The following is a 16,325-nucleotide window of genomic DNA, read 5'->3' as shown; positions in this document are numbered from 1 at the left end:
AGATCAGTAATGTATCATCTGCAAACAGGAAAGTTGGCACCTTATCGCCTGCCAGGGCTGGTGCATCAGCTGATGATTCTTGCAGAAAGCTGACCACCCGTTCACGTATAAGGAGAACATGGTGGATGCCATCACACAGCCCCGCCGAACTCCCGTGTTTACTGGGATCTCTTCTGTGAGCTGTCCAGTACCAGTAGGTTGAGGATTAGTGGAGGAATACCCATATCACGCAATGTTTCTCATAACCTTTTCCTGGGCACCAGGTCAAAGGCAGTCTTTAGGTCGATAAATGCGAGATAAAGACTGCCCTTGCCAATCAATACCACCTTCCAATAGATCATGAGGAGCTAAAGACCTGGTCCACTGTTCCCGTATTAGCCCTAAACCCTGCCTGGTATTGGGAGAGGATGTCGTCCTCTTCAGCCCCTGACTGAATTCTCTGCAGTATGACCCTGCCTACCAATTTCTGCATTGTATCAATTAGGCTGATTGGCCTATAGTTGGCAGGGTCCTCTCTAGCTCCCTTCTTATAAATTGGGACTACCTCTGCCCCCTTCCATGATTCTGGGACAGGACATCCTCGGGAGATGAAATTAATCAAATGGAGGACATACCCTGCCCATTTTATGCGATCTGCAAGAAACAGATCTCCAGGGAGGCCATCTGTTCCTGGGGCTTTAGCTGGGACAATCCTACCTATAGCAGACTCAGCTTTGTTCAGGGTAAATGGGTCACTATCACCCCCCACAAGATTGTTCAGGGGATAGTCACATAGCTCAACTACACTTGCGTCGTTGGTCCCAGAATAGAGTTCCCCAAAGTGATCCTGACAAAGCTTAGATGGGATATGGTTAGGAATTTGGTCAGCTAACCCCTTTTTTTTCCCCTCTCACCAGTGTCCAAAAACATCCACAGTCCCTTACTAAACTGGCGTTTTTTAATGCTTGCCAATGGGTTTCGTCCCAATCTTATTTTGCTTTTTTCAGGGCCTTTTTGTAGTCTTTCCTTGTTGCACTAATGGCATTGCCATTCTTGGCTCTAACAGCTACTGCCAGGGCTTTCCGTTTACGTCTGTGGTCTTTAGTGTACCATGAGTGCCCTCCCCTCGGATGTGCTATAGGCTTCATGGGCCTAGTGGGCACTTGTAAGTGGGTGCTAATCTCTTTGATAGTTTGTGTGTGTATGGTGAGGACGTTAGTTTGACCTACTGCGATTCCTTCCCGTAGTTCCCTAGTGTTTCTGCGCAGAACTAACCTAATAGCATCTACCTTTGCTTCGTTAAGGGCAACCTTGTGCCATTTTAAGTCTCTTCTAGAGTTTAAAGGGATCACCTCTTTGGACACAGAGTACTTGTGGGTGTTCAATGTAGAGCAGGAAAGTGCCCATGGAAGCTTCATGGACAAACAGAGAGGGTTGTGGTCACTGTCAGTTCAATTCCCCACCACCATGTCTGGGGAATGCCCCCAGAGCCTGACGTGTAGCAGGATATAATCAATACGAGACGGACAGGTTACTCTGTTGTAAGTGAAGGCTCCCTGGGCATCTGATTTAGTCCTGTCGTTCGCTGCCCTCAGCCCATACTCCACAGTGAGTGCATTAAGTTGGATAACAATCTGTGACCATTGCTTTACCGGGTGTATGGTTAATTATGGAATGCCCCATTTGCTATCGTCTACCTCTGTCCCTAGTATATCCTCTGTGCTAAGGGGCTTAAAGGTGCTGTTGAAAGCTCCTACAATTGCAAGTCTGAATTGGGGCAAGCAGCTTGACAACCCTTGTTCAAGTTGTGTAATAATGGGTGAGGCTTTGCCTCCAACTGTCCCCTTATATAGACATTGAATAAATCCATCATATCACCTCCCCTTGGGCCCTTGATGGAAAGCCTCATGATGTCTGGGCTCGAGCTCTGGTGTTCTGTTATTCTACAGTTCAAGGCGATGTTAACCCATACGATCAGCCCTCCTGAAGGTCGACCCCTCCCTAAGTTGGTGTCTGGTGTGTGATAGCAGCTGTAGCCCAATTTATATGGGGGGGCCAAGCTCCACGTTTCCTCGAAGGCGCAGATATCATAGCCCTCTACCAAATCGTTCCAATGAGGAAATGCTAATTTACTGCTAAGGCCCGCAACATTCTAGGAGATGATTTTTAACTGGTAGGGGGGGGGCTAGATCTTGAGATGTTCCTATGGTAGGGATATGAACTGGGGGTGAAGAAGTAGCAACAGTACAAGGAGAATCAAGTGCTGCTGGAGGAGTAGCCACCTGAGCCCTAACTTTAGCTATATGGTTGGAGATTTGGGGAGAGGAGTCCAGACTACCAAACCCTAATTCTGAGCCATGGCGAGGTGTTCGGTGGTTTAGGGTGCTGCAGTCAGTGGCTATAGGGAGAACCTGTGGTGGCTGTCCTGCCCGAGTCTCATTGGTTAGTCAATCAATAGATTCCAATAACGAGGAATCTCGTCCGGTCCCTTTGGGTTGTTTGTCGCCTGGTCTTTCTATAAGTGGTACATATAGAAATCGCCTAAGCTGTATTTTTGTAGCGTCAGGGGAGCAAGTACGAAACTCTAATAAAAAAAGGTTTTTTGCCAAATCTGCCTTAGTCAGGTTAAGTTCAATGCTGTCCAATGGTTGTGTGCGAGACATGCATCTCCTAGCCCTGACAATGTCCTCCCGGATAAGTGATCGGCAGCCCCTGACATGGCGAATCCAGTGTATCGACTTATTGATTAATGAATCCTCGCTTTCGTGACCAGCCTTCGTGTCTAGTTTGGGGACGTTGACCATAAATACACTTTTAGCCTGTGGAGAGGAAGTATGCAGTAGATAATTCCTCTTTAGAGGGTTTGCCATCATGGTATGCTTAGCTGTTATTACACTTGATTGAGTTATGGAGTGTACAAGTGTTTGTGAGGAATCTGTGTTTTGGAGGTGGAGTTTTCCAGAAATTGCCTGTCTTGCGACAGCAGAAAAGGTGCCTATTTGTGCAATGTTGGCAGGGACGCGAGAGTGCTATCATCTGCTTGGCTTTTTTCTGCCTGAGTGATGGGGTGGGTCCACTGAGCATATGGGCGCTGTGGACGCTGATCAGCGGGGGGCCATGAGGGCTGCTTGTTTTTGTGCAGGGTGTCCCTCGGGGATAGGGTCTTGATGGTGTTGGTAAGCTCCTCCATCTTTGTTCTCATAACTTCTATGTCCAACCTAAGAGAACTGACTAACTGATAGAGGTCTTGTAATGATGGGCTCTCCTCTTCGCTGTTCTCTGTTAAACTTCACGACAATGGGTGAATCAGCCGAGCCCCTAAGGCGCCAGTGGTGTCTGTCAGAACTGCAAACCTATTCGCACAGGGTACGGGAAGCCCAAGGATACTACCACTTGATGTAGTTGGACCTTGGGAGGGTATATCGTTAGGGGAGGAATCTATCGTCTGTGCTCCATCAAATTCCCGTAGGGTCTCATTGCTGTGTGTCAGTGCTCCCTTCCTAGAAAGCTTGTGGAACATTGAGGGGATTGTTGGCGTATGTACTTCGATGGGACCTCGGGATAATATGGTGGTGGAGCAATGGGGTGCTGATTGCGTTTTAGAACTAGATGTTGGTGAATCTATGTCTAGGATATCCTCGCACTCGTGAATAAGGTTGTCTATCCTATCCATCACACAATTGTTTGCAGTGCATTTGTGTGCCTTTTTTGCTTTTTTACCCTTCCCTGCCCCCGTTAGTGCCAATGTCCCCCCCTCCATCGTTTTCCTTTTGCCCATTTTATTGTCCCGATTGGATTAGTGCGTCGCCAAGGTCCAATACAATAGGCTCCTGATGTGTTTGATCAAAGCGTGCAAGCTGAATATAAAACGTCCAAGGGTCAGCTTCCCTAATAAATCCTGGGATTGTTGGCAAAGGATTACAAAGTTCCTGATAGGTTCCTGCTTCAGTATATGTAGGCCCAGATAAGAAAAATAAGTCACATGGCACAGTACCTTTTTGGGTTAAAGATGGTATACGACCCAGTCCGCCAGTTAAGTGTAAAGGGGGTGGCCCTGCCCTGCATCTTCCTGGCAATGACGGGCAAGGACGGGCCTGCCCTTGGCCCGGGCTTTGCCCGCGCATGCCCCGAGAATGCCTATGTGCGGCTCCGGGCGTGCGCTGGAGAATGACGGCGCCTCCGGGCGCGAAAACAGCAGCAGGGCAGTCTGGGGGCTGAAGTCCCCCCCCCTTACTGGTGGTGATGTCGGCGGTCCCGCGAATGCCTTTGTAAAATCTACTTTTACGATCATAAATTATAAAATACCACTATATATTTTTTACATGCAATAATGTGTGAATTGTATTAATGTATTGTTTGTCTACATAGCACATCTTTAACTTTACACATCAGAAAGTGGTAACATTTACGTAATTTACATTGTTAAATGATGTTGCCACCATCATGTTGTCCTGCTTTTGTTATAACCAAAGACCTGTTTGAAATATACTACAATATGATTATATATTTTGCCATAAGAAGAAAATATCATACGACACACATCCATTGTGGATTTCAAATGAATTTATTCGACAGCATATAAACCAAAATATTCATATATGCATTCCACAAAAATAAACGGTTACTGCTTTTTGGGCATATTTACCATCATTTCTCTGGCAATTACGTGACTTCATCTGTACAGGCATACTAATGCACACCTCTGCCAACTATACATTGTTCCTCTCTACATGAATGTTTGAGGACATAGTGCTGCATCTATTTTCATATTTTGTCTGGATAATTGACTTGGAATAACACCTTAAGTGGTCATATATAATCAATACCATGTGTCATGATTCTGTGGACAGAATGAACAAGGACACATTCTACAGTGTTATAGTAATGTACTTGACACTTGCAAATATACCTAAACATGCTTGTTAAAATGGTAATTTGGCTTTATTCATCAAGGTCAATTCAGTGCACATGCATGTACACAATCTCGCACTTCATTTAGTAACACTCCTTCACCATTTGAAATAAAACACACCTCAGTATTTGAGACCTGCATGGCTCTGTGGTTATTTTCAATATGAAAATTTAAAAGAACCTGTATCATTTGTCCAAGCCTACACTTTTTAACAATACTTACCATAGGTCACCCCAGAGGAATGTAATATGTAGGCTATAATCCAGGCTGATACATGTGAATATTTATGAATATGTAACAACCACTTTAAGGTTTAGATGGATGTCACATTAAATATATGAAATTATGCAAAAAGAGGATGGCTGGAATGCTTAAATTAATCTAAGCCACTGGTAATTCCTGGGAACTGCAGTCCAATCCATCGTTATTTTGCACACTATGTCACCTCAGTTTAGACGCGGCTATAAGTAAACCAGACTTGACACTGCTCTAATCAGAACAATCCAACCTGAACTTCAAATCCAGGTTCTCCCTGACCCAGAACACAAGCAACTAGTTTTGCCCTAGTTATGGGTTCGTCATCAGGGTACAGCTCGGACACAGTGTGCAGGGAACCCTCATTTGGGCATACCCGTCCCACTTAGGGGGACACACTTAAGTATACAAAAAGTGAAGTATGAAATGCTTGAAATAATCTCAGCCACTGCTAATTACTCGGGCCGCATCCTGGGCATACCCGTCCCACTTAGGGCGACACACTTAAGTATACAAAAATTGAAGTATGAAATGCTTGAAATAATCTCAGCCACTACAAATTCCTCGGGCCGCATCCCAATCTATCATTATTTTGCACACAATATCACCTCAATCTGTGTTATGTGTAGGCTGTGTGTGTGATTGTGATAGTTGGCCAGGGCACAATATATTTTAGATGTATTATTACTACACACTCCTAACCGTGTATACCTATATTGTTTGTAACCTTACTAATGTAATATGCTTGCTGGAAAAATGACTACATTGCTTACCAAAAGCATGAGTTTGTTGTAGAAATGGGACACTTTTCCTATTCTGAGAACATCTTTTTTAGTTAGAAAATGTATTTATTGGAACATGCAATAGTCACTCTTCTGTATATCACACACAATGTGTTCATCAAAAATATTGCCTATATATGTGTCTGACTTGTTCTTAGAACTATTCCTTCATGGACACTTTATTTAATCTATGCAATAAATGTTGTCTTAGAAACTACAGTGCATATATCTGTATCTTGAAATATGTTTTGTTGTAGACACCTTCTTTACATGTACATATCTGTCATTTCCATGTTACATCATCAGACTATGAAAATAACTGTGACATGGTTGTAAATAAAGAATAAGCTATAGAATTTCCCCATACTTCGCATATGATATACTTACAGCGCTTTTGTAAATGAGTTCTCAATATTGTGCTGTCACAATGTATACTCCTAAGTAGGTAGTTGATCTACAAAATAAAAAGTTAGTCTTGGATTTATCAAACTTTCACTAAGTCTGGGCATTGAACTCCGCTTGAGGAGTTTACAGAGTTTTCCACACTCTGCGTTAAGCAGAACTCGTGGATTTCCCCAAACCTCCGCTCCACGTAGCGGAACAGAGTTTTTTTCCCTTGCTCATGTTCATCATCATCAAGTTACTGAGCGCGAGCAAGAAAAATCCACCTCCCGGCGAGATTTTTCCTCATTTGCAATCGTTATCATCAAGTTGCCGAGCGTGGAAAATCAACCTCCCAGCGAGATTTCTCAACGTGGGTGGTCAGATTTCTCATTGTGAGTGGTCACGTATGTTCGTGACCGCTCGCCTTGAGAAACCATCCGTTCACGATGAGAAAGCTGCCACTCGAGTAATAATCTACTCGAGCGGCAGAAAGGATGCAGCGCCTGCTTCCGCTGTGCATGGTGCCATTCACAATGATTGCACAGTGCGGACAAGCACCTGGCACTAAAAATCACCATTAACTGCATTTATCTAAAGAAACTCCGCCGCTTGCGGAGCTCCACATAGCGCAGCAGAGTGTTATTTGCACTTTGCAGAGTTCCACATGGCGTTACTCCGGGAACTCCACCCTACGCAATCCACCCACTCATGCTACGCAATGTAACAAAACATTTCCAACACTTTCGAAGCAGAGGACGGTAGCACCAACACTTACCTGGTCTGACATTCTTCTCCTGGGTCGGCGACGCTGTTGGTCTCCCCCGCCGCCATTACCATTGCTGGCCGCTGTGGGGGGAGACTACAGCTCCCAGAGTGCTCAGCGGCACTTCCTGTTTCCGCCTACCAGCGTGCCCAGAGGCGCTTAAAGCGGCGAGGCTCCCTCGGTGGAGCGGGGGCATTTCCAACACTTTCGAAGCAGAGGACGGTAGCACCAACACTTACCTGGTCTGACATTCTTCTCCTGGGTCGGCGACGCTGTTGGTCTCCCCCGCCGCCATTACCATCGCTGGCCGCTGTGGGTGGAGACTACAGCTCCCAGAGTGCTCGGCGGCACTTCCTGTTTCCGCCTACCAGCGCGCCCGGAGGCGCTTAAAGCGGAGAGGCTCCATCCGCGCCGCGGGATGCGCGCGGGTGAAGCCGGGCTAAGCCCGGGCAAAGGGCGGGCCGTTGTGTGGCCGTTAGGGGGCCGGAAGAGGCCGGGCCGGGCTACTACCCTAAGCAACGAGGACTCTGTCATATCTGCAAGTACTTGTGTAGGTTATCGTCAGTTAAGATTTGGTGCGTATTTCAACCGAGTTATTAATAACACTCAGGCAACTCCTTCTTGTGTATTGATAGATATTGTGGTCAATGTTACTGGGAGTACATGTGAGTTGGATACTATTAAATACTTTTAGTGTTCCACTGGCCCGTGTTGGTACACTATAATTAGTTATACTATCGATAACCGTCTTTTTTACTCATTAGTAGCTGTGATTGACAATACGTGTTCTGTGACCTAATATGGCTAAAAACAAAATTACCATGGATAATTACCTGGTCAAAAGGGTTAGTAAAATTAATAGTGAAAGAAGGAAATCTTTGGGAAAGGAGCCCTTCACGTGCTGCTACCCTTAGACGCCAGTAGTAATACTTCTACTATAGTCGATCCTCCTATTGAAGCCTCCTTAATAGAGAATTCAGCAACTTCTCTTTTAGATCACGATGTTCAAAGCCAAGCTCTATTGGAGTCCCACAATGAGCCTGTATTACTTCTCTCTCCTCCGAAAAGAGTTGTTAGGAAATGTAGAAAAATCCAATCCAAGCGGGGGAGTGCACACCACAATACATCGTTGGATCAATGCCAGAGAAGCACTGTAGTCAATAAAGAGACCCCGATTTCTATTGGGGACGAGAACTCTGTTCTTTTGGGGCATATCGCTAAGATACTTGAGGCAAAATTAGAGCTTATGACCAAACCACTGATGGAGAAAATTGATTTGTTATCAAATGAAGTACTAAGATTGGGTGGCCTTTTAGAGAAGATAAGTAAGGATCAGTCTACAAAATTGCCTGATGTATTGGTACAACCTGCTCACTCTGTACCACTGCCCGTAATTGAGGGAGTGAGTTCCACTAATTCTACGAAATTATTGCGAGCAGTTGGTAGTAGTACCCAAATTAAAACAGCTCCACTTAATAGCGAGAGGTGTAGGGCTCCTGTGCAAAAACCCCATTCTGTTAACCTTCCACCAGATTGCGAGCCCTATGTTATCGTCCTTTCAAATGTCCCACCCCTAGTCCCAGCAACACCTAATTTCCGTGAAGAACCTCACGATTCACTTAAACGGAAATCAGTCGCTTGGTTAAACAAAAATTGTGGATTCCCTACAAACTACTCTGATCAAATACTGTCTACTAGACGAGTCTCTTGGATAGGCAATGCAAGGAAAACATGTAAGGGGGATTGCGTCATTATACATTTTAGACACCCTCAACATGTTGCAACTGTCCTATTAAGAGCAGCATCACTAGTACTGGGGGAGAATGATGTGGATGTACATCCTTTGGGTTATTTTTATAGCCATCTAGACAGGCCGACACAACCCATGAACAGAAAAAGACCTACGAGTATCAATAGATTCCCACTTTTTGATATTCCAACTGAAAATAGATACACAGTTTTGAGCTCATTAGATCAAAACGATTGACTTCCTATGGCTGATAAAGAAAAAATTCTAGTAACAGCAGTAGTTACCCCGGTGTGGGAGACTTATATGATTAGTAAAGACCATGACTTTAAAACCTTAGTGGCTCCGAGTCCTATAGATGTGCCTTTAGACAAGCTGCCATATAGCGATGGGATTACTTATGCCCAGGTGGGTGAGATAGCAGGATTGGGTATGGTTGACAAGTCACATCTAGTAAGGTTGGAGGCAAAAGGTAATAATAAAGATGTTAATAAAGTGGTGGAAGTAAATTCCTTAGCTATATTAGAGGATGATACTGTCAGAGAAGATACATTATTAGGAATACCTTTATTATGTGTAAAAGGAAATCCTAACACTAGACTGATATCTTGGAATATAGCTGGTTTATCCAGGAATCTAAAGGACGTAGTATGGTGTTCATATATTGAGAATTATGACATTATACTTTTACAAGAAACCTGGATGGTAGAAACCCCCTATAGATTAGGATTTAAAACATTTAGCTCTAAAGCTATACCATCAAATAGAGGAAGGGCATCTGGGGGGTTGGTCATCTGGGTTAAAGTTACCTTGGAAATAAGCGTCACCCAGCTATCTATTTCTTCTCCTGACCTGTTAGGTCTTAAAATTGTGACAAAAGAGAAAGAAGTTATTTACCTAATAAATATTTATAACAGACCGTATCCATCTAATAAGGAATCAAAGGTGGTAGAAATTCTGGACGCTACCCTAGATGATCTAGGACAAAACGTTCAGGTATTAGTATGCGGGGACTTCAATTGCAAATACGAACCTATTCAGGGCCTGGAAACATTGTTTGATGAACAAGATGTTGCTAATGATATCATGCCCTTGGAGCCCGTAAGACCAGTCAAAAGTACAATAGCTGCTACGCAGATTTTGCAGATGACTGTGTCACATGACCTAAAAGCATGTAATGGTCGTTTTCGATCTGATAGACCACCAGCCCCAACTTACCTTAAGGAAATCCTTAGGTCACATATAGACTTTGTAATGGCTTCCCGGAACCTATGGTGTTTAATAATTGATTTTAAGATAGACTCCAGAACGGAGAGTGATCATTTTCCACTCCAGTTATGGCTAAACTCTTTACCTTTCATTTCCAGACCATCTAAGAGGTTTTACTAAACTCTTCGGTCGGGGAATTACAGATTTCTAACAACAGGCGTGCTCTAAGATGGTCATATATCTTGGGTAAAGAAGAAGCGTTGACCAAAATGTATAATAAATTTAATGAAACTATTGGAGCATCCCAGTTGCCCTTATTAGGCACACAGGGTGTTCTTGATCTACACTACAAGTTGGTCGACAAACTAACCCCCCTCTTGAGCAAAATATATAAAAAAGATGGAAACAGGAAAGAGAATCACCTAGAGTCAGAAAACCCATGGTATAACCAAGACTGCAGAAGAGCAAAGTCAAGGCTGATTCAGGCAGTAAAATCCAGGAACCTATTAGATATAAAAAACGGTAGACAGGCCTATAATACTACCATGGCCCAAGCTAAAAAAGCATGGGATGCAAATCTATGGGAGGATTTGTTGAGTGCAGCTAAGCTACGCGATCAGTGTACGTTTTAGAACCTAATTGCCAAGGGAAACAAGAAGGGTAGATCACCAAAGGATATTTTCCTGGATGAAAATACTTGGTGTGATCATTTTTCTAAGCTTTATTCTATCAATAAGGATGGCCCGTCCCTTGTTGATAAAGAAATTAATCTAGAGAAGAGTATTGTTCCTCTATACTTTAGCTTAGAAGAAACTAACCAGGCAATACAAGCTGTTAAAATGGGTAAAGCCCCTGGCCCTGATAAAATCCCTGGCGATTTATTAAAACATGATGTGGAAGTGTGGGGCCCATATATAAACTTTTTAAGTAATTCGATTGTGGCCGGAACACCGATCCCTGAATCATGGAAAGGGGCAGAAATTATAACAATTTTCAAAAAAGGCGATCGCCATGAGCCATGTAATTACCGCCCAATAAGTTTAATAGATATTTTACAAAAATGTTTAAATAGGCTTTTAGATTGGATTGAGGAGACAAAGTTATTAACCAAATACCAAGCAGGATTTAGATCCAAAATCAGTACAGTGGATCAGGTGTTTAGGTTTATGTGTATCTGTTGGAAATATATAAATATTAGGAAGGGTAGCCTCTATGTGGCGTTCATGGATCTAAGGGCAGCATTCGACCTTGTTCCCCGTAACTTGTTGTGGTCCACATTAAGGAAGTTGGCGGTCCCAGGTGAGCTACTCACTGAGCTTATTAAGCTACATACAGGGAATTATGCTAAAATTAGATGGGGGAAGGGTGGTGAAATCTCAAGGGCCATTCCCATAGATCGTGGTGTGTGCCAAGTCTGCGTGTTAGCCCCAACACTCTTTTCGTTGAATGTTAATGATATCCCAAGCTACCTAAGGAATTGTGTCCGTGACTCCCCGAAATTAGACGGAGAAATAATCACGTCCTTACTATTTGCGGACGATACTATTCTTATTTCTCAGACCCCGAGGGGTTTACAAAATTTGGTTAACTCCTTCCAAAAGTATTGTGTGGAGAAGGGGTTAGAAATAAACCCAACCAAAACCAAATATATGTCCATAAATCCTAATAAAACCCCTAGGAAAAATCTGTTCTTAGAGAACCGAAAATTGGAAAAGGTAGAGAGCTTTAACTATTTGGGTCTAACGCTGGATAATAATCTGACTTGGAAAGGGCAGTTGGACAAAAGTACATTATCCATTAAACAAAATTCACTGCCTATCCTAAAAGTGCATGGTGCTAGCTATTCTAAAGCCATCTCACCAGCACTAGAGGTATTTACAGCGAAAGCCCAATTGGCTGCTCTTTACGGTGCCGAGGTCTGGGGTTACTGCTGTACTAATAAATTCGGGAAGGTGGAAAATCATTTTGTATGCAGGCTGCTTAAAATACCAGCCAGAACCCCCCTTGTTCCCGTATTCCTTGATATTAATCTTAAAAGAACAGAGTACCTAGCACTATTGAGACCACTGTTGTATTGGGTTAGGTTATGGTCAACCCCGGAGTTGAGTGATTATAAGCGTGGTTTGACTGAATTAATCCAGATTGATGAGCACCTGAAAACCCCATGGCTAAAGTATATATGCAAGTGGTATGAGAGACTAGGGCTTTCCCACTTATGGGAGGCTCCTCAGAATATGACTCTGTCCTCCAAAAAAATTGTAAAGGATACTTTCTGGTCCTACGTCAACGGCGAGCTAATGCATAGATCTATGGTTGGCATACTGACTCAGAAATTCCTAAACATAAAAGATGTACCCAATTTTGAAGTATTCATGGACGAGATTGGTCCACCACTAGCAAAATCATTATATTTGCAATTTAGGTATGGGGTTTTACAGATTAATGCTTACACATGTAGGTGGGGTGGGGAAAAAGGTTCGGATTTGTGCACTCTTTGTTCTCTAGGGGCAAAGGAGGAAGATGCCCATCTACTCTTCTTCTGCCCGGCATACAAGAAACCGAGGCTTTGTTGGATCAAACCCCTTTGTAAACATGCGGGGGTTAGATCCTACAAAGAAGCAGAGCGCATAATCAAGTCCAACACCTCACAACTTGTGGTGTTTAGCATAAGTAGGTTCTTATTTAATGTGTATCTTATCAGGAAACGGTCTGGCTTTAAACTGTAATGCAAGGGGGGGAATTTATTAATTTATCCATTTCCCTTTCCATATAGATTCAAGATACATTGTCTTCCTCAGTTTTATTCAGCTTTTTTTCAGTTTTATCCATTTTTAAAATCTGGCTTTTAATTAATTTAAAATTGTTATTCACATTTTTAACATGCGGTATTGCTTAATCATGGAGATAAAATCACTTTTGTCAATTGTATGTAATTGTATATTACGGTCATGTAAACAAAATGTGTCTTTTATTGTTGTATTTGGGTTTTATGGCTATTTTGCCGAAAAGAAGTTAAACTGAACTGAACTGAACAAAACACCTTGAAAGGGAGAAGGCAGGAATGCCCCATATTTAACATTATATGGTGCATTCCTCTCCCTGTGATCAATGTGCTGCCTTGCATCAAAGCAGGCATACTTGTGCTGTGGTGCAAGGGTGCCTGCTTTAGAAGCAATATTAGTTTTGTGCGAGGAAGGTCACCTTTCAATGTTTGCTGAAGAAAAAGGAGAAGAAATAAACTGATTACTCCTCCCCTGGAAAGGTGTAGCATTTTCATGTATTCCCAGATAAGGGTGTGCTGCACCCACTTCACCTTTGTCCAGCAACACAGATCCTCCCATCACTTACAAAAAAACACACTATGGCACCTATGGACCCCCCAAGGGCCGCACCTTTCCTTCAATGGCCCTTCAGATGCCTTTTTTGGTATTCTGGCTGATCTAAGATATGAGAACTTAAAAATTGTAGTGTTAGAGTGGTCACGAGACAACTAACTTTTGTTGAGGATAATTTGAACATTACCACTTATATATGTTTAGACAACATATGAATGCAACATACTCAGCAATTTTTGTTTCTTGAACATGATTTGTGTGTATACACATAAATATGTACACATGTAATTCATTTTAAAAGTTCTCTCCTGAACCTTACCTTTATGTACATATATTTATAAACATTATAGGACTATCTCTGAAATACAAATATTGTATTAATAGGCAGAATTATTTGTCAAATAATGTTTCATCTCTTGCTGGGGTGTCCAATACAGTTGAGTATACGCACCAGTTGGGATCTGCTGCTCATTAGGAGTGACATTCAAAACCCCGTCACTAGATTCTGCCATGGTTGCCACCAGTTCAGGTGGAGCAGCAAACTCTGAGGAGATCTGTACAGCACCAAAGCTAGGAGGTGTTGGAAATGGGGTCTCTACTTGGCAGAGGTAGTTACCTTTGTCCAAATAGGGACCCTTGCTTGTAATCAGGGTAAGGGGGATACACTTCCAAAATAACCCCTGCCCACCCCCTTAGTAGCTTGGCACGAGCAGATAGGTTTATCTCGGAGGCAGTGTGTAAACCATTTGTGAACACATACAGTAATACAGTGAAAACACTACAAATGGACACCACACAAGTTTAGAAAAATAAGTAATCTTTGTCTAAACAAAACAAGTCCAAAACGACAAAAATCCACAATACGGTAATGAAAATATGACTTTCAAATTGTAGAAATAGTTCATCTCAAAGGAAATTGCAGATGCAACACTTTTAACACAGATGTGTCGCGCACACAAAGAAAAAGGGTTGCAGGGAAGGTGATGCGTTGGTTTCTTACACTCAGGGAAGGTGATGCATCAGTTCCTTGCTCTGGGTGAGGTGATACGTCAGTTACTTTCTGCTGCGCAGGGGTGGTGATGCATCGGTTCCTTACCAGAGAGGAGGTGATGTGTCAGTTTCTTACTATGTGGGGAGGTGATGTATCGGTTTCTAACTGCACCCACCAATGATGCGACAGACTTGGAGCCTCTATGTGATGCGACGATCCAGGACAAATTGTGTGTTTTTGTAGCAGCACAGCAGGGCTTGCGTCGGAATCGGTGTGCTGATCTTAGACTTCAGAGATCGGGGCACTTGATGCGGGGTGTGGTGATTTCTTGAGCCGCAGGCACTACGATGATTTCTTCGGCAATGCATAGGAAACAGGTACGGATGCATTGCACTTTTTCCAAATTTGTTTTACTTTTCCATCTCCCAGCGGCAAAGAGCCTCCAGAGGTCCATAACAACAGCAGGCACCTCTTAGCAGGTCAGAACTCTCAGCAAGGAAGTTCAGGGGGGCTGGTAGTGAAGTCTTTGTGTCCCTGAGACTTCAGAACAGGAGGCAACCTCGGTTCCAAGCCCTTGGAGATCCTCCTCAAGCAGGGGACACAGAAAACAGCAAAGTCCTTTTCCCTTTCCTAGGCAGAAAGTTGCCACTGCAGGCCAACCCCAGATAGCGAGCAGCACAGGTGCACTGTTCCTCCTCAGTTTCTCCTGCTATTCTCCTAGGCAAAGGTTCATCTTGATTCCCAGAAGTGATCTAATCTTCTGGGGTCTGGGCCCCAATATTTATACAGCAAAATCCTTTGTTCTCTGGTGGCAAAGAATTCCTATGCTCAGTCAAAACCAGTTCTGTCCTCTCACTCCAAAGCCAGGCAGTCAATACATATCCTAGCAGAGGCACACTGAATGGCTAAGCAAGAAAATACCTACTTTCTAAAAGTGGTATTTTTAAGGACAGAATGTAAAAATCAACCTCACTAAAAGATTCATTTTAACATTCTGAGTTCAGGCCTACTAAACTTTATTTTCCTACCATGTTCCCAGGGGTAGTTATATTTATAAGATGTTATAAGCAAACTCTCCATTCTATCCTGTGGGAACAGGTAGCCTTGCAATAGTGAAAAATGAAATTGGCAGTATTTAACTATTAGGACATGCCACACACATCAGGGCATGCCCTACCTCTCACATACACTGCACCATGCCCACAGGGTTCGCTTGGACCTACCTTAGGGGTGACTAACATGTAAGAAAAGAAAAGGTTAGGGTCTGGCAAGTGGGTGTACCAGCCAGGTCGACATGGCAGTGCTAGACTGCACACAGGCTATGCAATGGCAGGCCTGAGTTACATTTACAGGCTGCTTATGTGGATGGCACAATCAGTGTTGCAGCCCACTAGAAGCATTTTATTTACAGGCCCTGGACACACACAGTGCTGTACTAGGGACCGACTAGTATATCAAATATAAAGCAAAAACAAAGAAATGATTGATGGAGTGCTGTAACTTTTCAAACACTCACCCCCAGTCACAGATCTGGGGTGAATCCATCATTGTTCTTTAGCTTGCTTCGCCACCTCAGTTCAGACCCAGCTATATGCAAATCAGTCTTGACCCTGTGCCTCTTTGGAACAGTCCAGACTGAACTGCCAAGCCAGGTCTTCCCTGGACCGGAAACAAGCATCCTGGAACAGGTTGGATGATGATGGATTCAACCCAGATCTGGGACTGAAAAGTTTCAGCGCTCTGTCCATCATCTCCTTGTGTTTGCTTTGTTCGCCCTAAGTTGCTAAGGTATGCCCAGACTTGGGTCCCTTGCTCACTTTGCCACTGGATTCAAACTAGCCTGGGTGATGAGGGCTGTTAGCCAGAAACCGGTCCCTGGACATGGCATGGCAGTTCGGGCTGGCCTGTTCCCATGAGACACAGGGTCAAGACTGATTTGCATATAGCTGTGTCTGAACTGGGGTGGCG

The sequence above is a fragment of the Triturus cristatus genome, chromosome 2_2, assembly GCF_964204655.1.
Source record: "Triturus cristatus chromosome 2_2, aTriCri1.1, whole genome shotgun sequence".
NCBI lineage: Eukaryota > Metazoa > Chordata > Amphibia > Caudata > Salamandridae > Triturus > Triturus cristatus.
Note: the sequence above shows the minus strand (reverse complement) of the source record.